Source organism: Mastigoproctus giganteus, chromosome 6 (assembly GCF_048544385.1).
Source record: "Mastigoproctus giganteus isolate SK-2022 chromosome 6, ASM4854438v1, whole genome shotgun sequence".
Taxonomy (NCBI): Eukaryota; Metazoa; Arthropoda; class Arachnida; order Uropygi; family Thelyphonidae; genus Mastigoproctus; species Mastigoproctus giganteus.
In genome coordinates, this window is record NC_143580.1 from 56141625 (window position 1) to 56168456 (window position 26832).

Sequence of the window (26832 nt, forward strand, 5' to 3'; positions counted from 1 at the left end):
AGACGCATATTGTTGAAAATGACTACAGCATATTGTTTAAATTGACGATACGCATACTGTTGAAAGTGAAAAGTAGAGTATCGTTGAAACTGACGAGCAGCAGATTGTTGAGAATGATTGAACAGCAGCAGATTATTGAACTGAATGCACAGATCAGATATGGAGGAATAAAAATCAACAGCGGATCACATTTAAGTAATGGATTATTATTACATAATAATTACATTCAACGTTGATGTAATTATAGCGATTTCTTTCATGCTTTTTAACAAAACACTCAGATGTAAATAACACTGTAAAATAAATAATAAATTACTTTACTCTGTAGCTTATTCAACCGCGTGCTTTTTTTTATATTAATTATTGAATTTAGTTCAACAAACAACAAGTAACTTTGTACAAAAATTACATAAAAAATATTATAAATAAATCAGTTCAGTTTTTGTTAAAACCCAACTTCAATTTTTCGTTTTGTTTTTTTGGTAGGCGAGTAATTGATCACGGCAGAGTCCAAACTACATTAAAAATGATGGATATTTGATATTTGTTGGAGAAAATAATAAAGATCGAAAAGAAGTGGGCATTCGGTGGTTTCCCCTTACGGTCGTAAAATCCAACACAAAGTGGGTTTTTTTTTTTCTATTTTAACAAACAGAAATAATCACCGTTCTACCCACACGGGATGGAAAATGCCCGGTTTGAATCGCCTCGATGGGGCGAGGAACTTTTTTGGACAATTTTTCACTTCGCGGCCAAGTTAGCCGGTCTCAGGAGTAGATAGCAAAGTTTTACTCTCGGAAATTCGAAAGAACACACGCAACTTATGGACATAATTATTACACATGGGCAGATGAGTTGGTTCTCAAATTTATTTTTGTCCTTTTGTAGATACAGAAACAACCTTGATCCATAGCTAACTAGATAATCCTCGATCTTATTTAATAAATAGGTCACAATAATATTATCATGTATCATTTTTCTGACTGACAACTTTTGAAGGGAAGATCCATCTATCAACATAAGACGCATCGGGAACAGCGACAAACAGTAGAGATGACACTGTGTGAAGTGCAAAAGAGAGAGGGGGTGAGAACAGGGCCGTGAAAAGGTACTTGAGGGGCGTCGTTTATTAATGTTGACACTTTGATGGCTCCCTCAATTGGGGTCCCCTAGATCGAAGGCCCTGGTGCGGCACATCCAATGCATACTTCATTTGCATGACCCTGGATCAGCCTCTTACTCGAAAGAAGAAGGAATAGATGCAGGATAAGATAAAAATCATTCTTATACACCAATCCAGTCCAGTACAGATCCTATTCAGATAACAGAACACTGTATATAGGAACGACCCGCCCTCCGAAAAACGATTACACTCTAAGGTATTTCTTGAGCAGCATGGTGCGCAGGTATACTGTGTTGTTTGAAGATAAGAAAGCACTCAAAATCTAAGTTGGTATAATTATGTTTATTTCCGAATTGGAAATATGTACGTCATGGGGTAAAACGTTTCGTGGTATTTTCTTACCACTTCTTCAGCGACAGCTCTCTTGCCAATACCACCTTCACTATTAGTCTCACTATTAATATTAAGGTTTTAGGAGCATCAGAGACTAAGGCCATATTGCTCCGTGTATACTGACTGTAAATTGCGTGTGTTCTGTGATCGATTTTATGTTTGCTGGACGAAAAATCCAAGTTTACGGGGGAAAAACCATGCTACCCTCACCAGAGACCGACTAACTCAGCCACGTTGTGAAAAAGGCCCATAAAAATTCCTCCCGTCATTAAAGGGACTCGAACTCAGGTCTTTTCCACCCGGTGTGGGGGGAACGGCGATTCTACCAACTGTGCTGCGCACGAGGGCCCAGAACTTTGGTAGAACCTTTTAATGAAAGATCGCCAAGACACACCAGACCAATTTCTCAACAAACCTTCATAAAATAAGCCAAACAAATCTTCAGAGAGTGGATAAACATTTCATTCGAACAGAAAGAACGGCTTTTCCTTGATCTTCACAAAGGAATTAACCATCTTATGAAATTCAGTCCTAACTATGAATAATTTCCTCAATGGTCGCGAAAAGGAGCTGAATCTGGTGAGTAGGGCGGATGGGGATAATAGCGATGGAGTTCTTTGCAAGAAATTCGTGACTGGAAAGGGTTGTGCAATCGCCATAAACTGTTTTGCAGTGTTCCTGGATCGCTGCTTGACCACGAGGGACAAATTCAAAATGAACTATGCGTGTGCGTTAAAAAATACGGCAACCACCAGGGTCAAATTTGATCGGGATTGTCCTGCTTCTTTGGGCCTTGGAGAAGACGGAGTCTTCTATTAATAGGACCAGGCCTTTGTTTCTTGTCATAGCCATACACCACGATGCGCCAAACATGTTGCAACAAGTTACAAAGTCAGAAGCTATGTTTTGGCGTCTGTTATGTAGCAATTGTGACCAAACAGCGGGATGTCGCATTATCCACCCACTTCTATGATCTTTTGTGAAGCAATTTTCTATGAAGAGCAATATTTATTTGTTTATTTTAAACAATCACGAGCCAGACACGCAAACACCATGAACTTGGTCAGGCACGGAATTTTATCTTCAATATCATCTATAGAGTTGACCTTTCGTAGCCGGGCTGCTTATGTCTGCGAAGTTACTGTTAAAACTCTACCATTGGGTGGTCTGAGTGGAAATTTTAATGGGCGTACACCCCCTGCTAAGTTATCCTGGTGTAAAAGGGTCGTACTGGGGTGGCCCGGACAATCCTAATTCTATTCTGCTGTCATGTCTCATTTCGGAACAGCCAAACCTCTCTTTATTCGATACCCACAACTGTTACGGCTATTTTGCTACATTTTTCTTTCTTTCATACTTCCTGACTTTGACGGGATTATGTCCACCTTATTACCTGCCGTCTTCAAATGTATTGTCGCCTGCATATCCCTTCCATACTATCCCGAAGTTTATGGCCGTACAGGGAGGGGTAGTTAAGATGACGTAAGATCGGAATGCGCCTTGAGCTGTACTTTGAAAATATCTATTGACCTAATGAAAAACTCGCAATCAAACTCATAGCCTAAAACGAATGGACATTAAAATAAATTAAAAAGAATAAATTTAAATCATTTTTAAAAGAAATATCTATTTTTAAACTCTTTAGAATGATTTCTTAAATCTATGTTTAATGGATGTCGTAAGACGCTCGTGATCCTATAATATTTTACAGTACCTTAAGCGTTTTATTCACCCCGGAAGAGGTTTGTGGAAATCTTAGCTGACTACACAGCAAATTTTCCCTATCAGTCTATGAAATGACATAAAACGCTTTCCATACCGCAAAGCATCCTTTATAAAAGACATAGGTACTCCATCTTTATCGTTTAACTCATGTGTACTTGTCACTACATTCTGGGCGATGAAAACTGGGCAGGTGGGTGGATGGAATTATAAAATATAAATAAATAATAAAATGCCATGCAGTATTATAGTAAATAATACCCATACTAGGCGTATTACAAATATATACATAAAAATATAGTAAACGTATTTAATCAATAGCATTGTTATTTGATTTCCATCATTGAAATAAACAGGCATTTATATTGTTGAAATGAACACGTATTAACGATGCAGAAATGAATCTGTCTTTATATAGCTGAAATGAACACGTGTTTACAATGCAGAAATGAATATCTTTATATAGTTGAATGAACACATGCTAGCAATGTAGAAATCAATCTATCTTTATATTGTCGAGATGAACACGTGCTAACAATGCAGAAATGAATCCGTTTTTATATTGTTGAAATAAACACGTGCTAACAATGCAGAAATCAATCTGTCTTTATATTGTTGAAATGAACACGTGCTAACAATGCAGAAATGAATCCGTTTTTATATAGTTGAAATGAACACTTGCTAACAATGCAGATACAAATCTGTCTTTATATTGTTGAAATGAACACATGCTAACAATGCCGAAATGAATCCGTTTTTATATTGTTGAAATGAACACGCGCGAACAATGCAGAAATCAATCTGTCTTTATATTGTTGAAATGAACACGGGCTAACAATGCAGAAATGAATCCGTTTTTATATAGTTGAAATGAACACTTGCTAACAATGCAGATACCAATCTGTCTTTACATTGTTGAAATCAACACGTACTAACAATGCAGAAATGAATCCGTTTTTATATTGTTGAAATCAACACGCGCTAACAATGCAAAAATGAATCAGTTTTTATATAGTTGAAATGAACACTTGCTAACAATGCAGATACCAATCTGTCTTTATATTGTTGAAATGAACACGTACTAACAATGCAGAAATGAATCCGTTTTTATATAGTTGAAATGAACACTTGCTAACAATGCAGATATGAATCTGTCTTTATATTGTTGAAATGAACACGTGCTAACAATGCAGAAATCAATCTGTCTTTATATTGTTGAAATGAACACGTGCTAACAATGCAGAAATCAATCCGTTTTTATATAATTGAAACGAACGCTTGCTAACAATGCAGAAATCAATCTGTCTTTATATTGTTGAAAGAACACGTGCTAACAATGCAGAAATCAATCTGTCTTTATATTGTTGAAATCAACACGTGCTAACAATGCAGATATCAATCTGTCTTTATGTTGTTGAAATTAACACGCGGTAACAAAACAGAAATCAATCTGCCTTTATATTGTTGAAATGAACACGTGTTAAGAATGCTGAAATCAATGTCTTTATATTGTTGAAATGAACACGTGTTAAGAATGCAGAAATCAATGTCTTTATATTGTTGAAATGAACACGTGCTAACAATGCTAAAATGAATCTGTCTTTATACCGTATAAAACTGGCTTTAATGTGTGAAATGAACATAAATTTTTAACTATATGTCCATTTCACACATTAGTCAGCATTGTTGCGTAGAATATCGTATACTTATACATATTTACATAAAACTGACCAATAAATTGCTACCTTTGACATTCGATACGATTTAATTGAATAGAAAAGTTGCAGCTACCTGAAATAGACGCAGAAAGACAAAAACATTTTCTAAAGTATTCTTAAAAAGTAATAATTACAGAACAACGTAAATGGCATCTAGAAGGAATGCACTTAAAATAATACAAAGAAGGGAGAACAAAGGGAAGAAGGGAAAAATATATTTGATTTCAAAACTAGGACTTATCAGCTGGTTGGCCGAGTAGCTCCTCCCATTCGCCGATAGACAGTGATCTCTACTTCGTGTATTTCCTTAGGACCTCCTTCTGTCCGTTACGCACATCTTGACACCACCCGCCGCTCTGACAACCGTTGTGCGGGATAAATAAATGCGACATCAGCCGGAGTGTAGGAGTGAACCGGATGTAACTGATAGTTGCATGTAAACACAGCGACTGCTACTTTCTCCTTCTCTCTTTGTTAACAATATTAATAGCTGCGAAGGATTAATTCTATATTGTAAAGCAGTTTTTCTCTGCTACTTCAAATTAATAATCCCCGGTTAAAATAAATACCGAAAGGAGTATAAATGTAACGAATAAGTGCCAATTCTTGAAAAAAAAAGTTATCTTATAAACGAACAGCTTGTTCATTTCAACAATCGAACAACAATGGCTGCACGAGCTCTCATGGCACGAATTCATGAAGCGCCTAACAATGAAATGTCCATCGTGACGTCACAAAGAATAGAAAATTAAAAACGAACAGCTTGTTCATTTCAACAATCGACCAACCGACACCGAACAACAATGGCTGCATGCGCTCATGACTAGCTTAACAATGAAATGGCCATCGTGACGTCACCAAATGACGTAATATCGACTATAATAGTAAGATGTCATGAATTATGTATGTTTCAAGCAGGTTACAATGCCAAAAAAGACCTTAACAATGCGACTTCATTCTTCTTGTCCTCACCGTAGCTTCGATGAATGAAAACACGTGGTAGCTACACCTGGAGATGTGACTGAAAGAGAAGAGAGAGAGATAGGAGGGGGAGGTGGTGGAATGCCATATTTCTTGCACGTGTGAAGGTTGGAGAGAGGCTCTCCCACGTGTAGCAAGCGGCAGAAGTTCCCCATTGACAGTTGTTTCGATAGAGGAAGAGTGCTCATTCTTAGAAAAATCTCCCCTTAGCGACATCCTGCGTTTTTTTATGTTATTTTTTGCCCCCCCTAACCATTGACACAGACCACAATAACGATGCATGGGAATTATCATAGTCATATTCTTCTGCACTCATAAAGCGTCAATCATCGGAGAGGGGGCTCGTGCAGCAGCAATGCCCTATACTCACAAAGAGGTCGTAAGGATGTTGGCGCGTACGGAAGGCGGGAACATCGTCGTTCACCCGAAGTTTGGTGTCTTACTGAAATTCTTCAGATGGTGAAAGAATTTCTTTTATTATTTCTTTCTTTTTTTTTTTTTTTATTGCTCGTTCGTAAGAAGTCTTTATATGGAATTGAACTATATTTAGGGGTGTCGGGACACGTCTTTAAGGGCGGAAGTGGTACAATAAGATCACTTCCGCTTGGCTGGTTTCGATTTCTGAAGTTTTTTCAAACTTCGCCGCAAGAACACTCGTGAGGATAAACAGAAGTGGAAAGGGACTCGCAGAGAGAGAGAGAGAGGGAGAATGCAGAAATCAGTTGTTTCGCATGAGAATTATTCATCTCCCACAAGGTGTCGTGCTGATTTTATATGAAAAATAGAAAAAGAAAAAAAAAAAAAAACACGGTTGGATTTGATGCGGATTGAAGAACTTGGTTTTGTAGGAACTCAATAAAGCGTAAACGAATGGAACGCTCACCTCATTACGCAGTTCGGATTCAAAGCGGCAACCCCCGAATAATGTTGTTCGATGATATTCTCCCTAAGCCTTGTGGTATGTCTCTCGCGTTTTGTTAACAGCTCGTCAATGTATTCGCATATGTCGGCTGCTGACAAAGAGGTGGAGTATTTGAACATCGTGCTTTAGGCAGGGCTCTTGTGCTTGGCCTTTGTTGAAAACATGGTCATTGTGAAGCGGTTCTCTTACTGGGTTTGAATGTTGAGCTCAGCTTGGGCCATGGCACATCGAGTACACTTCGACAAAATGATCCGTTAATAAAAGAGAAAGAAGAATAGACTAATAGATAATAGATTAAATAAGTTAAAAAATACACAAATTTCTATCATTTCCAAAATTCTGTCATTCTAATTGCTATCAGTCCCATCACTTTCTATTATTCACAAATTGCTATAATTCGATTTTTTTTTTTTTTTCTGTAAACCCAAAACACGAGAGGTATTAGAACTTATAACTTAGTAAGTATTAGAAGTATAGTACTTAGTACGGTGCTTGGGTTGGAGGTTGAGAAGACGAAAGAAGATATTTGTTGACACTGGACTTGAACTTCTGTAGACTGTAATTTTCAGGAAATACGTATGAAGGAAGTTTGTTCCAGAAAACGGCAGTTGAATGAATAAATGAGGAAGATGAAAAGTTGGTTCTGTGAGTTTGAAGTTGGACAGTAAATGGATGTTGGCTGGTGGCGGCACGTGTTCGGACTGTTTTGAAAGAGAGAGCAGAATTATAGAAGCCAATTCAGAAGAACAGTACCCATGGAAGTATCTGTAGAAGAGGCATGCAGCAGAAACAGTACGTCTATGAGACAGAGAGTGGAGAGACTCTGTTAGAGAGGAGTCATTAATTAACCCAACTGTCCTCTTCTGAATGGATTCAAGAAGCCTGAGAGAGGTTTTAGGAGCACCACCCCAAATGTGGAAACAATATTCCATGGCAGGGCGGATTTGCGATTTGTACAGAGTGAGCAGCTGTTTGGAAGAAAAGTAACGCCGACAGCGAAAGAGAAAACCAAGTTTTTTAGATGCAGAGGAAGCAATGTTTGTAATGTGCTTGTGCGAAGAGAGATTGGAAGTCAGGTTAATCCCCAAAAGAGATATACCATTTTGCCTAGAAATCGGAGTGTCACTAAAGATAAGCATAGGAGCAGAAGAATCCTTTTTGTGGATGCAAAAAGGATTGCTTAATCCGCAAAAAGGATTCTACTGCTGCTATGCTTATCTTTATATAAAACAAGACTGAGTTTTAGAAGGATTGAAATCAACTAAGTTGTTTTTGTCCCACTGCAGAATTACATGGAGATCGGCATTTAAGCAATTCGTAGCGGATATTCGAGAAATTGAAGCTGATTGAGCAGGGCAAGGTTTCTCAAAATGGAAAGTGGAATGGAATGTGCTATCATCGGCAAAACTATGGATAGGATTTCCAGTGAATGGAAAAAGACCATTAATATACAAGAGGAAAAGAGTGGGAGAAAGAACTGAACCTTGGGGAAACACCAGCATTAGTGGAGAAGTTAGAAGACAGAGAGCCATCTACCATCACCCTCAGTGAGCGATCAGAGAGAAAACTGGATAACCAATTACTAAAAACAGTTGGCAAACCATAAGATGGAAGCTTGTTTAGAAGACCTTTATGCCAAACACGATCAAAAGCCTTTGAGATGTCAAGAGCAACTACTTGTGTTTCACCGAACCTTTCCATTGAATTAGTCCATAAATGGGTAACATAAGCCAGAATATCACCAGAGAATCGACACTGACGGAATCCATACTGGTGATCGTTGATCAGACGGAGGGTTTCTAGGTAGTTTAAGAGTTGGCGGTTAATTGATTTCTCCATTACTTTAGAAAGAGTAGAAGTAATTGCAATGGGACGATAATTGCATGGGAGGGATTTGTCACCCTTTTTAGGAACTGGCTGTATATGAGCAAATTTCCAAGCAGAAGGAAAAACATCTTTGGAATAAGAAAGTGAAAAAAGGCGGCAAAGAATAGGAGTAAGTTCAGGAGCAGAGGTTTTGAGAACAAGTGGAGAAATACCATCAGGACCTGGAGCTTTTTTAGCATCAAGATTCGTCAAAATCCTTCTGACATTCTCTTGACGGAAGACCACAGGAGGCATTGAATGGAGCGTGTTGGGAATGGTGGGAGATGTTTTACCAAGATCATTAATACATGAGTTGGAAGAAAAATGGGATGCTAGCAGATCAGCTTTATCCTTGGCTGAAGTGACAACAGAACCATCTGGTTTGGACAGAGGTGGGAGCAGAGATGGGCAAAAGTTGCGGCCAATAGCTTTGGCAAGGGACCAGAATGCTCGGCTACCATTAGGGAAAGAAGCTCTAAAGAAGTTCAAACTCTACTTTGGACTGATTAATAACTGCTTTACAATTGTTGCGAGCTTTGGTGTAGGCAGAAAATGAAACTGAAGAATTGGAAACAAGCCAATTACGATATGCAACATTCTTCTCTTGAACAGCCTTAGCACTTTTATTGGAAAACCAAAGTTTAGATAAAGGACGAGATTTTAAAGTGGAGTGTGGGATAAAGGATTCCATTCCTGCAAGAATAATTTCACTGACACGAATAATTTCCATTTCTCTCATTCCCAAATTTCTATCATTCTAATTTCTATCGCTCCCATCAATTTCTATCATTCCGATCAGTTTCTGTCATTCTAATTTATATCATTGCTATCAATTTCTATCCTATCAGTTTCTCCATATGATTTATTTGTATCACTCTTTCTTTCTTTCTTGCTAGTAAGAATGTACTCCTCGTTCATTTTACTGATCTCTTTCAGAGCCTTGATCCCCAATCACCCTTACACCTCAGTCAGGTAGCCCCCCCCTCAAGACGTCTTAGTTATCAAGATTTGCAGTTCACATTTTCTTAGCTGGATGAAGATACGGACATCATTACAATAAATCAATCCGTAGAAACATACTTCTCATCGATCTGGCTCGGGTGTGGCCACTACACCTGAACACGGTGGACCGCATTCTAAGTATGGTCCATCATCATCTTATACAAAGGAACATCCTTTCTTCCACTTGCACAGGTCATATATGTCAAATTCAGGACCCCACCTGTCTTCGCTGCCTCTTTACAATGCATGGTAAACTTCATACCCGATTATACAATGACCCCTAATTCCAGAACCACTTTTCATTTCTCTACCCACAATTTTTTCCACCGGCGTGGGAAGGAAAGTGATTATATTCACGCGAGGGCCCTCGTCCAGGTAGAGGGATCGTCCCGGAGTGTAATGATAATCTCATTAACATCCCCAACATGATATATAGTATAGTAGGATGTATAATGTCCTCCACTGGAAATCTGGAATCGTAATTTCAAATACTCCGGTGCCATCTTTAAGTGGTAAATAATCAAGCGAGTCTTCAACACGTGTCCATCAAGTGTTGGTTCAAGTCTCCTTCGAAGGAGTGTGGTCCCACGACTACATTTCGAAGCAGACCATAAAAGATCATCACCTTCTCAGCATCGCGGTCTTCTACTGGAATATCTAAGACGAGTCAGATTAGGACTCCCTAACGCATTCTCTGTTTAAGCGGGAATGTCCCAGAAGAGACATTTATTACTAACCAGCACAAAATAATAAAATAAATAAATAAGGAAGAAAAAAAGAGAAGTTTGTATCTGTAGTCCAAAGCATCGGGAACTCAACTCGTAAAAAAGAAGATTTGGGACTTGTAGAATGCAACGACCGTTGATAGAAAATTTTATCAATTCCCCAAACGCTTTTCGAAATTCTCCTGGCTGAACCTCTCTCTCCAACTACACCGCTTGAGGGCGCTAATAGATAAATGCTTCCTTTTTACAGAGACACGTCCAGTCTAATGGTTTCGCCAACGCTCCACAGATCAATGTCAGTTATGAAGCGTCCATCTACCATAGTTACGAAGTAGTAAGGGGGGACCAAAACGAGGAAACTCGGGGGGAAGGGAAAGAAAGACACGCGCCCTAAATAACGGGGCATTTCGCCTTCATCCATATGTACAACCCATAAGTTGTTCCCTTGTTTACGAATCCGCCATAAGTTATTTAGCGTCTCCCGGTAGGGGGCGGGTCGTTTACCTCTAGCTACAATTAGGCTTAGCGCGGAGAAGACGCCGTCTACTGGCGTTGCCGAACACACTGGCGTTGTTTTATGCTCGCCAGTAACACTCTCCGTCCGTATCCTCTCTTCCCTCCTCCTCCCCCACAACACCCCCTGCCTTCTCCACTCCCTGCATTTTCCTCTAACCCCTCGTCATCTTTCCCGTTTTCTCGTCTTCTTCACCTCTCGAAATACGGGGGCCCCTGCCGAGATGGTGTGTGATGAGCTGGCAGACCGGACGGCTCGCGGCCCGTCACAATTCTCCGTTCCCTTCCCCCCTCCCCCGTTTTCACCCCTCCTCAAAAGTGTCATCACGGAAAATGAATGATGATATCTGCAAAGATGAAAGTGCTCCACTCCATCTTTTTCCGTCCGTCGACTGACACTGCCGTCGGTTGAATCGGCCAGTGTCACGTGCGTGGCTTTTATTGTTCTTGGAGTGAGTCAGATGATCGAAGTCACACGAAGAAACAGAAGAGATGAAAATATTTGTTACTGTCCTCTTTTTTTTTTCTTTTGTGGTTGTTACCATGGAGATTACCAGAGTAAAGTGACTTGTAAGTTTTAACTCGAGGCCGAATGTCTTCATTTTTAGGCAATTCGTCATCAAAGGTGTCGTGTTTTTTGACGTAGACACGCTTTCTGTATTCTACGGTATCATTTAAACAGAAAAAAGAGAAAAAAAAAATTGCCCATTCTTATATACACACTTTCCCTGTCAAAAAATAAATGGAATAACCCGTCGCTTAGCAACGTATGAAATGAACTATCTTTTAAGTATAGGCTCGACTACGTCATTAATACTTTACTATGGAAATGTACCAGTCGGTTGCTGCTGGAGGTGACATTAGTATCGGTGCAGAATGTGTCAAGAGTCTGAAAATGTATCTAAAGACAAAATTCGAACCCAGGTCTTTTAAGTCTAAAGTGCCTAGTACAGTTAATGCGAAAGCGGACTACTGTTGTAATAGTAGATAAAGAAAGCCAACTATTAACTGCTTCTCTGGTATTTTGGTAATGCAGTGTACCACTTGAAGACCCAGGATGTTGCTATTAGAATTTTTAATGTAGGAGCAGATTTAGGTGTAGTAGCAGCAGGGCTACAAGTTACGCGTATGAACAAGTACAGAAGCAAACAACCTCTGCCCTTTCCGTACAGAGAAAGAGAAGAGGCGAATTATGAAGAGGTGACAAAGTTAGCCTCTCCCGTGACCCTTATTGTTTTGTTCAGAATGAGACTGCCCATTGAAAGAGTCCTTTTTTAAACCCTAAATCCTCTGCAACAATGGATTTACAACAAAAGTCGTCTACAGGGGGGTCAGTGAGTTGCAAAAGGTCGTGGAGAGATCAACAAAAAGGTCTCTCTGTAAGCGTACTGGGGTATTACCGCTCCCACCATGCCGACAAACCGAGAACCATGCAATTCTCGTGCACGTCGAGAGCACCCCTCATTGTCGACTGTGAGGAGCGACCCCTCCCTCTCCCTCGCGACGCGCAGAAACTCGTGTAGACTCAACGAGGCTTTTCTTTGAGACAAAAGCCGAACTCCGACAGACGCTACGGACGTTGAAGTGCGGGGTAGCGACTTGTTTGTAGGGTTAAGATCTGCCACGTGTTAAGTACTTCCGAAGAGCTCATAATCAAGGATTATCAAGGGCTGGGTGCACACGAACGCCGTCGCGAATCACAAGAGCGATCCTTAATAGCGGACTAGAGAGCAGAAATCGGATTTGCTCTCGTGGACTCGAAGTGGGTTTTGAAACACTCTTCTCTCGTTGACTGTGACCCGGGAGATGAGGATTTCACAATGTCTAACACCCCACTGCATTAAAACCAGTAAACTTTGCCGACAGAGACCCCCCAGCCCCCTGTGTGAAGTATCTTCCACGCTGGTGTCACGAGTGAGACAAAACACGCTTATCCCACCCCGTAACTACCGCACGTCTCACGACGGCTGTGTGGCGGTTGAAAGCGAGTAGTGTAGTCACTTTGAGTTCAAAGTGTGCGGTATTGTAATTCTGGCCTGTAGAAACAGTTATGAGTACAGGGTGTCAGAAAAAAAATCCACCACATTTCAAAAATCATTAAGGGTTAGTACCGCTTATTATTACAGCAAGCTGGACTCCAACTAAACTATGCCAAGTGAGCCCAAATGACAATCATGAAGAGGAAGGTCAAGGATGACATCCGTTATAGTTAATGGTGAGACAGTCCCTAAAGTTTCAACCCATACTGACCTTGGGCTAACGTGGCATGAAGACTTAAATTTTAAGGAATACTTCCTAAAGGGAAGGAAGAAGGCCTATGCTGCTTTCTGGGCTATCCGCCAGGAGGTCGGGCTACCACAACATTAAACTGATTGGACAATACATTAATAGATGTCTCACACCTGGTCCTCTGGTCCTCTGCATCTACCCTTCAGTGTAACAGATTCCTGACAATGGAATACTGGATTCTGTAGTGGCTGAACCGTCTGGGAGGGAACCCGTTCACCATCTCGAAATCTATCCTTCTAGTCAATCAGGGCATGACCTCCTGGAAGCTCACTGTCATCAAAAGAAATCTGTCAACACTCGACTCTCAAAAGCAAGAAATAGAAACCACCATTGATCCAACAATGTTCGAAGACAATAAAATGCAAATTAGGATCAATTTTATTTTAAAGTGAATTGTAACTTGCTTTTAAGTAATTATTATTATTTATTTAAAACCATTATGTAAATATCTTTAAAATTGTATGCTGTATATGTCAAAATATTTGTACACCCTCATAGCCCACTGGCTGTACAGGGGGCGAACCTTGGTCAAATAAACTAATAATAATAATAATTAGGGGCTTTGCCTCCTGCTCGCTGCGCTTGCTTCTTTTGATAAAATAAATAATAAAATACTTACAGAAGCTTTCGACACTGTGTGTGTGTCTCTTCCTCAGCTATGTATACATAAACACGTTCCATATGGAAATCAAGAATGGTACCGCGTGGTCATGCTAGATAAACAAAGCGCGTGCACGAGGTTTATCTAGCATGACCACGCTAAAACGTATTTTAGTATTGGTTACGTATTACCACGTAACCCCCATCCCTCTTCTCCCATTGGCTGAATAAATATCATTGCGAGGAAAATTATTTTAATGTATAGAAAGATAATAAAAATTAGAGTAAGGTTTTCACTAGATGGAAGTCGGTTGTAATTAGCGCCACATATACTCGCAAACAAGGAGAAGGCAACAACAAGCAAAAATTGCATAGATGGATATGGTTGCCATAGCCACAAGTGTTACCATAATATTAGCTATTGGCTATATCCCCCCCTCTGTTACGCCTATTAACTTATATCCATTTCGGTGCCAGTTAAAGCTGATTTTTTTATATTTTTTAATAAAACTATTTCTTTCATACTATAAAATGTAATTTGTAATACAACTATTGTCAAAAGTATAGGGACACCGCTGGGATTGAGTTAAAACTGAACCATGAAAAATCCACGTGTCCAGAATAGGCATAAAAGAAAACGATGTCCACTATAGCAGATGGGTCAAGGCACGAGGTTTTGAGTGCCATCAGATCATGCTCCTGTGGGCCAAAAGGAGCTTGGACCCTTTCCACCCTTTCCTTACTAGAATGAGTCATCCCAACTGTGAAGTTTGGTGGAGGTGATGTCACTATTTCTGGTTGTTTCTCACGATTTGGGATTGGACCATTGACTGTCATTCCTGGACCAATGAAGTTCACTGAGAAAATTTACATCGCGGACAATTCTGTTCTTTTTACACCGTGGCAGCAGTACGGGGAGTGCCCTTTTTCGATTCAGCATGGCAATGCCCCGTGTCATACTGCACAGCCTGAAGTGAGTTGGTTCGAAGACGTGGTCATGTAAAAGCTTATGCAGGCCCTGTGAGGTGTAGGGTTTTCATCCTGGAAGAAATCCGTCCCAAGATGAGCAGAAATGCTACCGCATGGGGTGCGATGATCACTTGGATGGCCGATTAGCTCCAACCAGAGAGATAGTCATCTCCTGAGATGATGGCAGAATCCAGGCAGAGCCAGGTAAACCATTGAACTGCCAGGTTGGCAATTGAACTTCACAATTGCTAGATTCAGGGCGGACGAGAGGGGAAAGCAGATGGTTTAGTTGTTCAGGGCCGGACATCTGGTTAGGGAACCCGGAACTGGAGGATAATGGCGGCTTGGTGAGGTTTGACTCATGCTGGCTCTCCATAATCGCATTTTTCATACGTGTCGTAAAGCATTGGTACTCAAAGGGTTCCATTATTCTGCCCGGCACGTGTATATGTTGTATTGTCTGAAACTTAAGAACACGCGCAGTTTACAGACACAATATACTGACGCCTCATAGCCTTAGTTGCTTTGGCGATTAATGCACGTGCATACATACATACATACATTCTGATGCTGTTAGTAAGTTCGCGACTCCTTCAGGAGCTCATTCTTCCGAGACAAAGTTAGTGACGCATATTAAGTTATGGGGAGGGTCGGCGACTTGAAATTTGCCTTCCGCGGAGATTTTCATACACGCGGAATGGCATTCAGGTGTAGAACCCGCGGACGCCACTCCATTCGAGAAATATCCTCACTCGGAAGAAAGTCCTCAATCAGTTGCGCGCCCTGGGGGAGAGAATTATGATCCATTAAAAGGAACCGCTGAGGACCGGTTCCTTCAATTTTTAACTGCCCAGGCCACCAGAACACCTTCTCAGTAGTCCCGTTCACTAATGTTTATGGGTTACTTTCGGGTCTTTCTCTTTCACTCTTTCTTTTTGTTGTCTTTTTCTCATATGTGTCTTTCTTTGTTTTCATCTCTCTCTCTCTCTCTTTCTTCCCAAGTATGGCTAGTTTTCTATTTCTTAATTTTTGTCTGGTTAAATTTTTGTAGTTTCTCTCTTTCTATTTTTGACTCTTTCCCTCTCTGTCTTTTTCTCTTTCTCTGTTTCTTGCTGTCCGTCTGTCTGTCTCTTTTTCTGTTTATTTTGCTCTCTCTTTTTCTTCTTCTTTTTATGCTTATCTCTTTCTCTTTCTCTCTCTGTTTCTTACTGTCTGTCTCTATTTCTTTTTTCTCTTTCTCTGTTCATTTCTCTCTCTCTGTGTTTCTTATTGTCTCTATTTCTTTCTCTCTCTGTTTATTTCTCTCTCTCTCTCTCTCTCTCTCTCTCTCTCTCTCTCTCTCTCTCTCTTTCTTTCTTTCTTTCTCTTTCTTTCTTTCTTTCTTTCTGTCCGTCTATTTCTTTTTTCTCTTTCTCTGTTTATTTCTCTCCCTCTCTCTGTTTCTTACTGTCTCTATTTCTTTCTTTCTTTCTCTCCATTTCTTATTGTCTCTATTTCTTTCTCTCTGTTTATTTCTCTCTCTATATATTTCTTATTGTCCGTCTATTTTTTCTCTTTCTCTGTTTATTTCACTCTCTCTGTGTTTCTTATTGTCTCTATTTCTTTCTCTCTCTCTTTCTTATTGTCCGTCTATTTCTTTTTTCTCTTTCTCTGTTTATTTCACACACTCTCTCTCTCTCTCTCTCTCCTTCTTTCTTTCTTAGTGTCCGTCTATTTCTTTTTTTCTCTTTCTCTATTTCTCTCTCTCTCTCTCTCTCTTTCTTTCTTTCTTTCTTACTGTCCGTCTATTTTTTTTTCTCTTTCTCTGTTTATTTCTCTTTCTCTCTGTTTCTTACTGTCTCTATTTCTTTCTTTCTTTTCGCTCCATTTCTTATTGTCTCTATTTCTTTCTCTCTCTGTTTATTTCTCTCTCTCTCTTTCTTTCTTACTGTCTGTCTATTTCTTTTTTCTCTTTCTCTGTTTATTTTTCTCTCTCTCTCTCTCTTTCTTATTGTCCGTCTATTTCTTTTTTTCTCTTTCTCTGTTTATTTCACTCTCTCTGTGTTTCTTATTGTCTCTATTTCTTTCTCTCTCTCTTTCTTATTGTCCGTCTATTTCTTTTTTCTCTTTCTCTGTTTATTTCACACACTCTCTCTCTCTCTCTCTCTCTCTCTCTCTCTCTCTCTCTCTCTCTCTCTCTTTCTTTCTTTCTTAGTGTCCGTCTATTTCTTTTTTTCTCTTTCTCTATTTCTCTCTCTCTCTCTCTCTCTTTCTTTCTTTCTTTCTTACTGTCCGTCTATTTTTTTTTCTCTTTCTCTGTTTATTTCTCTTTCTCTCTGTTTCTTACTGTCTCTATTTCTTTCTTTCTTTTCGCTCCATTTCTTATTGTCTCTATTTCTTTCTCTCTCTGTTTATTTCTCTCTCTCTCTTTCTTTCTTACTGTCTGTCTATTTCTTTTTTCTCTTTCTCTGTTTATTTTTCTCTCTCTCTCTCTCTTTCTTATTGTCCGTCTATTTCTTTTTTTCTCTTTCTCTGTTTATTTCTCGCTCTCTCTGTTTATTTCTCGCTCTCTCTGTTTCTTACTGTCTCTATTTCTTTCTTTCTTTCTTTCTCTCTTTCTCTCCATTTCTTATTGTCTATTTCTTTCTTTATCTTCTTCCCTATTTCTTTTTCTTTATTTTTCTCTTTCTCTCTTCATTTCTCTCTGTTTGTTATTGTGTGTTTCTCTCTATTTCTTACTGTCGCTCTATTTATTTTAATCTCTCTCTTTCTCTAATCGCCCTCCCTCTCTCTTCTCTCTTTCTTTCTCTGTTTTTCTCCTTTTCTCTGTCTCTCTTTTCAGATGAAGAAGAGAAGAGAGAAAGAGACGAAGGGAGAACTGGATGGAGGGGACAGAAGGAAATATACTTTTTAAAGGAAACGAGAAAGAGAGAAAAAAGGTAGAGAAAGAGGGGGAGGAAGGAGTTAACGAGTGGAGTTGTGACCCCTCCGGAGGTCTAATGCGTGTCGCCGCATTATCGATGCCGGGAATTACTCGAATTGCTGCAATCAATTACCGCAACCTCTCGGTCGCTACATCGGCGTCCGGACGTTTCACATCGTCCATTCCGAGCTTCCATTACATCGGAAGACTACCTATGGTCGTCACTAGAAGGCGATCGGCGCCAGCACTGCACAGCCGTAGCGGGAGGTCAACCCACTAATACACCCGAGCGAGACATACGGCTCTGGATATTATCGCCAACCTTACGCCGAGAGACAGACGGAGAAGAACGCTCATGTCGCAGAGGTCCCCGCTATGATTAATTGCGAGCAACCACACCGCTCTCTTCCCCCTCCACTTCCCATCCCTTACGCGTCAGTTTCGACCCCCGTTCCCCCGTTTGCGAGGCTCGATATTGGTTGGATTTGTGAGTCACATCCCGGCGGGGGTCGGCCGTGGTGCTCGATTAGAGAACAAGTCCCCGTTGTCATTTCGGATGATTATTTCGAGCATTATTTGCGATGTAGCGGGGCACACATCGAGGGGGGTGTTTATGAAGTCCTCGAAACCCTCGCTCACATTGCGCAGAAGCACTTCGAGCCCGATCTTCGAATGCGGTTTGCACAAATCATTAACGTACCGTAGTCTTACCGCGAAGTTTCGGCCCTCGCGAGCTCAAGAGGTCCTGTTGTCGGGGTACAACCAGGTGGGCCAAGCATTTTCGGGCCCCAAGCTTTTCTCGGATCGCAAACTATTTATAGAGAATCCAAAACGGCATTCTGAAAATGGGATGATAGCGGACACGTGTTTCAGCTTTAAGAACCCCGGGGAAGAGAAAATGCACTAATTTGCATATAGACCTACTCGCGTACACCTTCAAATAAATTCGTAATCGTCTTAATTGTTTGTCTCTTGGTGAACGATGTCCAAGCCAAAGTGGCCTTGTGAGGGTCTGCAACCGATAGAGGGCGTCAACAAGGGACCGAATTTAAAGATCCATGGACAGTCACGTGACTACCGCATCAATTTTGGAGAGGAGAAACAACACTTAACAGTAGAAGGGGCTGGCGAGAGAGAGAGAGATAGAATGAGAGACAGAATAAGAGAGAGACAGTCCAAGAGAAAGGAGGAAAAAAATACACAAAGAAGAAGAAATAGACGTAGAAAGAGAAACAGAGAGACAGAAGGAGAGAGACAGACAAAAACAGAGAGAGAGAGAGAGAGAGAGAGAAAGAGAGAAACGGAAAGAAAGAGAAAGAGAGACATACAGAAACAGAAGAAGAGAAACACAGTCAGGAAGAAAGAGAAAAATGTAGAAACAAACGGAGAAAGAGAGGCAGAAGGAGAAAGAAATAGATATAGAAACAAAGAGAAAGAAAGAAAGAGAAGCAAGAGAGAGAGAGGGGGGGGGGAACAGCCAGAAAGAAAAGAGAGATGGAAAACAAATTGAAACAGGGAGAAATACAGACAGAGTCGGAGAAAAAGAGAAAGGGGAAAAGAGACAGAGTTGGAGAGAAATGAAGGAAGAAAGAGAAATAGAGATAGAGGAAAAAAAATGAAACGGAGAGAGAGAAAGAGAAACATAAAGCAGAAAGGGAGAGAGAGAAATAGAGACAGTAAGAGAGAAGAACAGAGACAGAAACAGAAACAATTAGTGAGAAAGAGAGAGGAGCGAGATAATCAGAGAGACAGAGTGAGTGACAAACATAGAACGAATGAAGAGAGACAAACATTTTTTTTTATTAAACATAAAGAGCAAATACACTTTCAACAAAAAAAAAAAGGTATTTATATCCTACATACAATTCTAATACTGCACTATAACAATGAGTTGTGAATAACAATGCATAACACATTGGAATGGTAGGACAAGGCCATACTCGGTGTATAACACTTTCTTTCTATTCACAAGGCCAAACAAACACTTCTCAGGGTTTACTCATTAACAGTTATAGGTCTCCAGTGGCCTTAACAGCTGTCCGGCCCGATTTCACTCTCTGCTCAAGTGAGCTCGGCTTTTTTTTTTCGATCTGTGGCGGATGAATTCCGGTAGGACCCTCAACGTACCAAATACCTAATGCCTAGGATTTCAAGTTTCTGCGCAGCCTCCACACGAGGTTTTCTTTTGAGCTCTTTGTATCTTCTCCCGCTATATGATGAGCTTGCATGTTGGTTTGTGTGGGGGAACTGAAATTGAAAGATTAGTGCGAGTGAATTTCCTGACACGTAGAGAGAAAGACTGATAGAGTGAAAGATTGAAAAAAAGAGAAATACGCCGAAAGACATAAATGGGGGACTGAAGTTAAATATAAATGTATTAAGAAAACTTAATTTCTTTTGCTATTTACTGTTTAGCATTAACAATAATTAATATGGCAGACTTTCCAAGCAAGTTGATCAACCTATTCGTCTCGTATAAGGCGAAAAATATAAAACGTTACTTCACATCTGTCAGTAGATGGTGGCGCCCTCTTATGGAAGATACTAATAATTAGAAATTGGAATTTTAATAAATAAAGAATCTTTAGCGCCTCACATGGCAGGAGTGCAAACGCCTGATGCAGTATTGTTTTTTTTTTTAATAAGAGCTATCGCTATCGCTATTTTTATTGATCAGTTTATATAAAAAATGCTTGAATTATTTAAGTTATTTGTGAATAATGAAAAATATATTTATTATTTTGAATTTACTTTTTAAAATGTAAGTTTATTAGTACACCTTTTCTTTTCTTAAAAGTTTTAAAAGTTATACAATTACGCTATTTGAAATTGTTATCAATTTTGATATTTGTAGATCACAAAATCACATTTACGCATAACTATCTCTCACAGAAAAGCATCTCTCCCCTTATATTTTTCTGTCATTGTCTGTCTCTCTGCATTTCTTCCTTGTTCTGTCTTCCTGTTTCTGTAATTCGCTCATTCTATTTTTTTCTGTTTAATTCACTCTTTCTTTGTTTCTCTCTGTTTTTCTTTCTTTTTTGCCTCTCTCTCTCTCTGTTTTCTTCTTTTCTCTGTTTCTCTCTCTCCCTTTACGTTTCCATTTTTTTGTCTCTGTTTCTTTATTCCCCTCTCTCATTGCTTCTTTTCTCCCTTTCTGTTTGATTTTCTTTTTTTCGTCTGTTTCTTTCACTCACTTCATTTCTTTTTGTCTGTTTCTGTCTGCCTCATTGTTTCTCTTTTTGTCTCCGATTGTCTTCTTTTGTTTTTCTTTCTTTCTTCTTCTGTCCCTTTGTCTCTAACTTTTTCCCTTTGTTTTTCTTTCTTTCTTCTTGCCTCTCTTTTCTGTTATCTTTCTCTCACTACGTTTCTATTTCTTTTTTGTCTCCTTTCCTCTCTCATTGTTTTTCTTTCTTTATGTCTCTCCCTCTTTTATTTTCCCCCTGCTTCTGTTTCACTCTCACTTCGTTTCTATTTCTTTTTGTCTCTGTTTCTGTCTCTCTCATTGTTTCTCTCTCTCTCTGACTGTGTTCTTTTATTTTTCTTTCTTTCTTCCTCTGTCTCTCTTTGTTTTTTCTCTCTTTCTCAGTGCTTCCTTTCAGTCAGAGAGATCTGACTGTCTCAATTTCTTTTTCTTTCTTTTATCTCTCTCACTTCTTTTCTGACTGTCTTCTTTCTTTCTTCCTCTGTTTCTTTCTCTCTTTTTCATTATTTCCTTTCTCTCTGATTGTCTCAATTTCTTTTTCTTTCTTTCTTCCTCTGTCTCTCTCTCTCATTGTTTCTTTCTCTCTTTTTCATTGTTTCCTTTCTCTCTGATTGTCTCAATTTCTTTTTCTTTTATCTCTCTCACTTCTTTTCTGACTGTCTTCTTTCTTTCTTCCTCTGTCTCTCTCTCTCTCTCATTGTTTCTTTCTCTCTATTTCTCTCATTGTTTCTTTCTCTCTATTTCTCATTGTTTCTTTCTCTCTTTTTCATTGTTTCCTTTCTCTCTGATTGTCTCAATTTCTTTTTCTTTCTTTCTTTTATCTCTCTCATTTCTTTTCTGACTGTCTTCTTTCTTTCTACCTCTGTTTCTCTCTCTCTCTATTTCTCTCATTGTTTCTTTCTCTCTTTCTCACTGTTTCCTTTCTCTCTGGCTGTCTTCCTTTCTTTTTCTTTCATCTCTCTCACTTCGTTTCTATTTCTTTTTCTCCGTTTCTCTCACTCTCTATCTCTGTTTCTCTTTCTTTTTTCTCCCGTTCTCTCTCTGTCTATCTTTCTTCTTTTCTTTCTTTCTCCACCCTGTCCATTTCTACCTTTTTTTTGGGAACTCTGAACATCTCACAGAAAAGAAAGAAACGGGTTCCCTCTTATTTGTGTCAAGTGTAGTAGCTATTCTCTAGTGATTTAGAACTCAATCCTTCCTTTTAAGTTGGCCCAATGGTAAGCTTCCACAGAGAAATTGTAAACATTGCCCTTTGCATAATTTTGTGTAGGGTAATCTTCACGGATTATCGAAAATAAACTTATCTTTCATGGTACAAAGAGTGTTCAAAGGGAACAGATTCCAATATTCAAATTCAACGAGAGTAATTAAATATATCGCTGTTCAATTGTTCTCTAATTCACCCAATCCAGAGAACCATTCATTAGCCCAATCCAGAGAACCATTCATTAGCCCAATCCAGAGACCCATTCATTAGCCCAATCCAGAGAACCATTCATTAGCTCAATCCAGAGAACCATTCATTAACTGGAGGGAAAGGCGGATGTTCCCACAAGGGAAAAGAGCAGGTATCCAACTGTCAACCACCAAAAAGCGAGGGCCACCCGTTTATCTCAGTTGCGGTCTCGATGATCGGAGATCGTATGCTGCAAGTACAGGTGTTCGGCCGCTGAGAGACACGAATCCGAGTGTCGTACTCTCCGATAGGGCCACCGTTATCAGCTTATCGTGTCTAATGAGCATTTCTGTTACACCCCAGGAGGCTCAGAAGGATCAGCGATCGGATCTCGAAGAGAATCAAAGAGTTGGTTTGTTTGTTTGTTAAAAGTCTGCGGGAATGTGTGGATTGGTGTACTTTTGTTTGCCTTATTACAGGGGCATTCACGACGCTAGAAAGCAAACCAAAAAAAGAGTCGGGGGGAGGGGGGAGGAGGGAAACAGATACACTCCCGGACTGACAAACAGAACGGACGATTCACCATTAACCTCTGAACTTTAGGCAGTCCGTAACAGAAGTCCGACTGTCGCGAGCAAACAGGGCTCCTTGCGACGCACAAGAGAGGCCCGGTGACGGCGCAGCGTACACAATAGCCGTAGTTAGATCCTCGTAGTCGATAACGGCGCTGATACCAAGTTTAGGGACATACGGCCCACCCCGGTCAAACTGTTTATCTATCAGAGGATCTTGAAGGATTGAAATGAGAATGTGGTTAGCATTGTTTTGACTGATAAGGGACAACTTGTGAGTCGGAGACCCCTAGCCGCTGTTTGACAAAGCGGATAACTGCCCCGGGTACTACCCGCAAGGACCACCATCACCCCCCCCTACCATCCCTCCCACCGAAACCCCGTAGAATAACGAATTCGTCAATGGCGGATTCACCTTGGTCCATTTTTAGAAATTTCTCAGATGCACAGCCAACCAGAACATTTGGGGGAATAAAAAAAAAAAAAAAAATTGTCCAAGCCACTTTCAGTCCACGAGCTTTTAATATTCCCAATGATCAATAGAGGTAAAATTGAATCCTCCAGAGGATTCATTTTCGTATCCATTTCCAGCTATAAAATTTTCAACAGATATCACTAATTGCAAAGTTTTTGGGGGGTGGTTCTTAGGAGTTCTGTAGCCGCCCCATCTTAAGTTTGTCAGACAGAGGTCGCTAGTGTAATACACGAGCGATACTTCTTTAAAATAATTACAAAAACCGAATAAAAGAATGAAACGAAAAGATCGCGTTCATTAGGCTTAGCACACCGACTTTCGACAACAAACTGTCGGACTTCCAGCGGGTCAAGAGGTCATTTTTGTCTACTCTGTCAGCGTCTCCGCTTCATTAGTTCCTAGCAACCCTGACAGGGTCAGCATGAGTCGAGTGACCAGCTGGAATGCGTGACAAGGCCACGTGCACCGCATTCTACCTCCTGGCTATATCCGCAAACCCCGTATTCTGGTTTTTCCTTCTTTTTTTTTTTTTTTTTTTTCTCAACTTCCAATTTGTACAGTTTTTAAACTATTTTTTGTTGTTTTTTTTCTAAAACATTGTTTGGAAAGTTACAAAGATCAGGAATGTTACAGTGTCAGGAAGATCGGGTACAGATCTCGATAGTGTCAGATCAGGTATGTAGGGTGGAAATTTTTAAGTGACTATATTCGTAATCACTTAAAAATATATTGTATTTTTAAGTGATTAAGAAAAATTAAATAACCCGTGACATATTGGATCACGTGGTACGAAAGATCTATGAGAAGAGCTGTAGTCTCTTAGTAGAATCGCTGAAAAAATAGGTGACCACTGGAGGGCATGATTCTACACTCACTGGCCATAAAATTAGAAACCCTTTGCAATTGGCGTCAACAGATAATTAAAAGTACGGTATATAATCCCAAGTTAACAGATTCTTACCAGATAAAGATTGTATGCTTTCCTGGGGCTTCTAGGTGATCCGGTCATAGGGAAGATGGGTGATCTTTCCGATTTTCAGAAAGATGTTAATGTTGGAGCACGTTTAGCAGAAACCACAATTGAGAAAACAGAAGGGTCTCGATTTACACATTTTTTTGCACCAAAGTAGGATGAAAGTGTAGCTTGAATCTCATAAACCAATGCGTCCAGGCTGTTTCGTGTCCACCGCTCAAGTGGCTAGAGGTGGTATCATGGTATGGAGTATTCTGTTGCACAGACTGGATTCGTTTGTGCAAGGTTCAGACAAATCCAGTTCGTGTTACCTCCTTCTTGTCGTATAGCACCAATTTCACCCTGCAATGCTTCATTTCGACCCGGATTGTGATGGATTCTTTCAAGACGACAATTCAACTATGGACTGTGCAAAAATTGCATTTGAATGGTTTGAGGAACATTCCTCAAACGGACCTGAACTCAATTAAGAATGTTTGGGATAAGTTGGAAAAGGGCAGTTCAGCTTCGCAGTTCTCCATCGATCTTAGTACATCAGCTGACAAATATTCTGATGGAAGAATGGTCAAATATGGAGCTAGACTTCCTCAGACACCTAGTGGAATTCACACCACAACGTGTACTGGCTTTAATTCGGGCTAAAAGTGGTCCTACTAGATATTGGATAGAGATTTCTAATTTTATGGCCATTGAGTGTAGAATTACACTCAATCTAACTCCTCCGGTTAATTCGGATAATCGAGGTTTTATCCGGATTAAAGGACAATTTCTACAGTATCCAAGAACGGTTTTGATGATGTATACATGTATTTTATAGTCCAACAGAAGGATAGATAAATCGAGAGAGAGAGAGAACGAAGGAATTGTGAATAGCATATATAAGCATGGAGGAGGGATCCTTAGGATGCAGGACACTGTACCGTTTCATTGCAACCATCCTCAACATCCAGTGTACCTAGAAGAAAAAAAAAAAAAAAAAAAAAATACATAGAAATTACAGAAATAAATCCGGTCCCTCCTCCGACGTTGAACGACATAACGAGGTCATATTTCAGTAACCCCCCATCTAAGAGGAACGCCCCGAGTTTCTCAACCACCCCATAGCGGAACTAACTCACGAGTCCAGTTAGTCCTGCCAAATCGCGCCTTCTGAGGGCAGTAAATAAATGAACTCCTGTAGTTTAATGTTCCTGCCGTCCGGGGCGCTGTACGCCTACTGCAACGAACAATTCATTCGAGCTACCGTTATGCCCCCTGCAGGACAGTATCGAAAAAAAAAAAAAGAAAACCTTCCTGGCATTCACTGATTTTCATAAGCCACTTATTCTAAAAAAAAAAAAAAAAAAAAAAAGTGCAGACCAAACGAAGATAAATTCGCTTTCCCCCCACAAGCAGCTCACAAAACCCATCATTCGGAAGGTAATTGGGGGAAGATATATAGCTAATAGTCTCGAAACCAGATGCTCTGTCTTCATGGCATGTTCATATCGTACATTATATGGAGGTAAACGAAATCAGAAACCCAGTTACAGATTATTAGTCCAATCTCTGCAGTAGCAGACGTCTTTCTGCCACTCGTACAGTTCCCCCAAACTTTTGCGGGTTCACTTATTTCTCCCCCCCCACACTCCACCCACCCCCAAGCTATATACGACTAATGACTTGTGGGATAGTGGGATGCTCTTGTGCAAGCTTCATTTGTTAGCAGATAGGGATCCTTGGCCTTGTCATCTCTTCTTTCAACTCCTGCAGGTCATCATTCAGCGTCTGGCGGGCGAATCGTAAGGATGCCAGGCGCCCGGAACTAAGCGACGAACCTTACGCAGCAAGCTCCGGACAGGCTTGGACTGATTATTGATGAGTTATTCGATTCTACGGGTATTTGTCGGGGAAATTATAAATACCAAACTCACCGGTTTTTCTTTCCCTAAAAGAAGCAGACGAAGAAAAAAAAATTCGCTTTTCACATTTTCCTTGCAAACTGGGTACGCGAAATAACTCAACGTCACATAGCGAATGATTAATGTTGCAGAAGAAGAAATAGCGCGTTCCACTTCGTCGGACCAAACGTAATTTACCGGTAGGTTTCTATAAACGTCCCCCCATTTTAAATTAAGCGGTTTTATTTATTTTAGAAAGAAAATCTGAAATGGACAACTTTTACGTCATGCAACACACACGTTTTGCGTGCGCGCGTGCTGTGATGTATTGTTGGCCGGGATAACAATGGTGAAACGCAACACAGGTCAACAATGGAGCAAGTTTTCCCTTTTTTGACATTTTAACCGTATCCAAACGATAATATTCGACTGCGTATTGTAATAATTGAAAGGAACATAGCGTGAAAGTAAAACTTTCGTTTAATTTTTAGGTTAATGATATCAGCAGACGCCTTTGGAAAGGCTAAATGTTTGCCTCTGAACTGACAAGTTAATAATACCCTTGGAACGTAGAGTGCTACTATTTGCTTCTCATAAATCATTAAT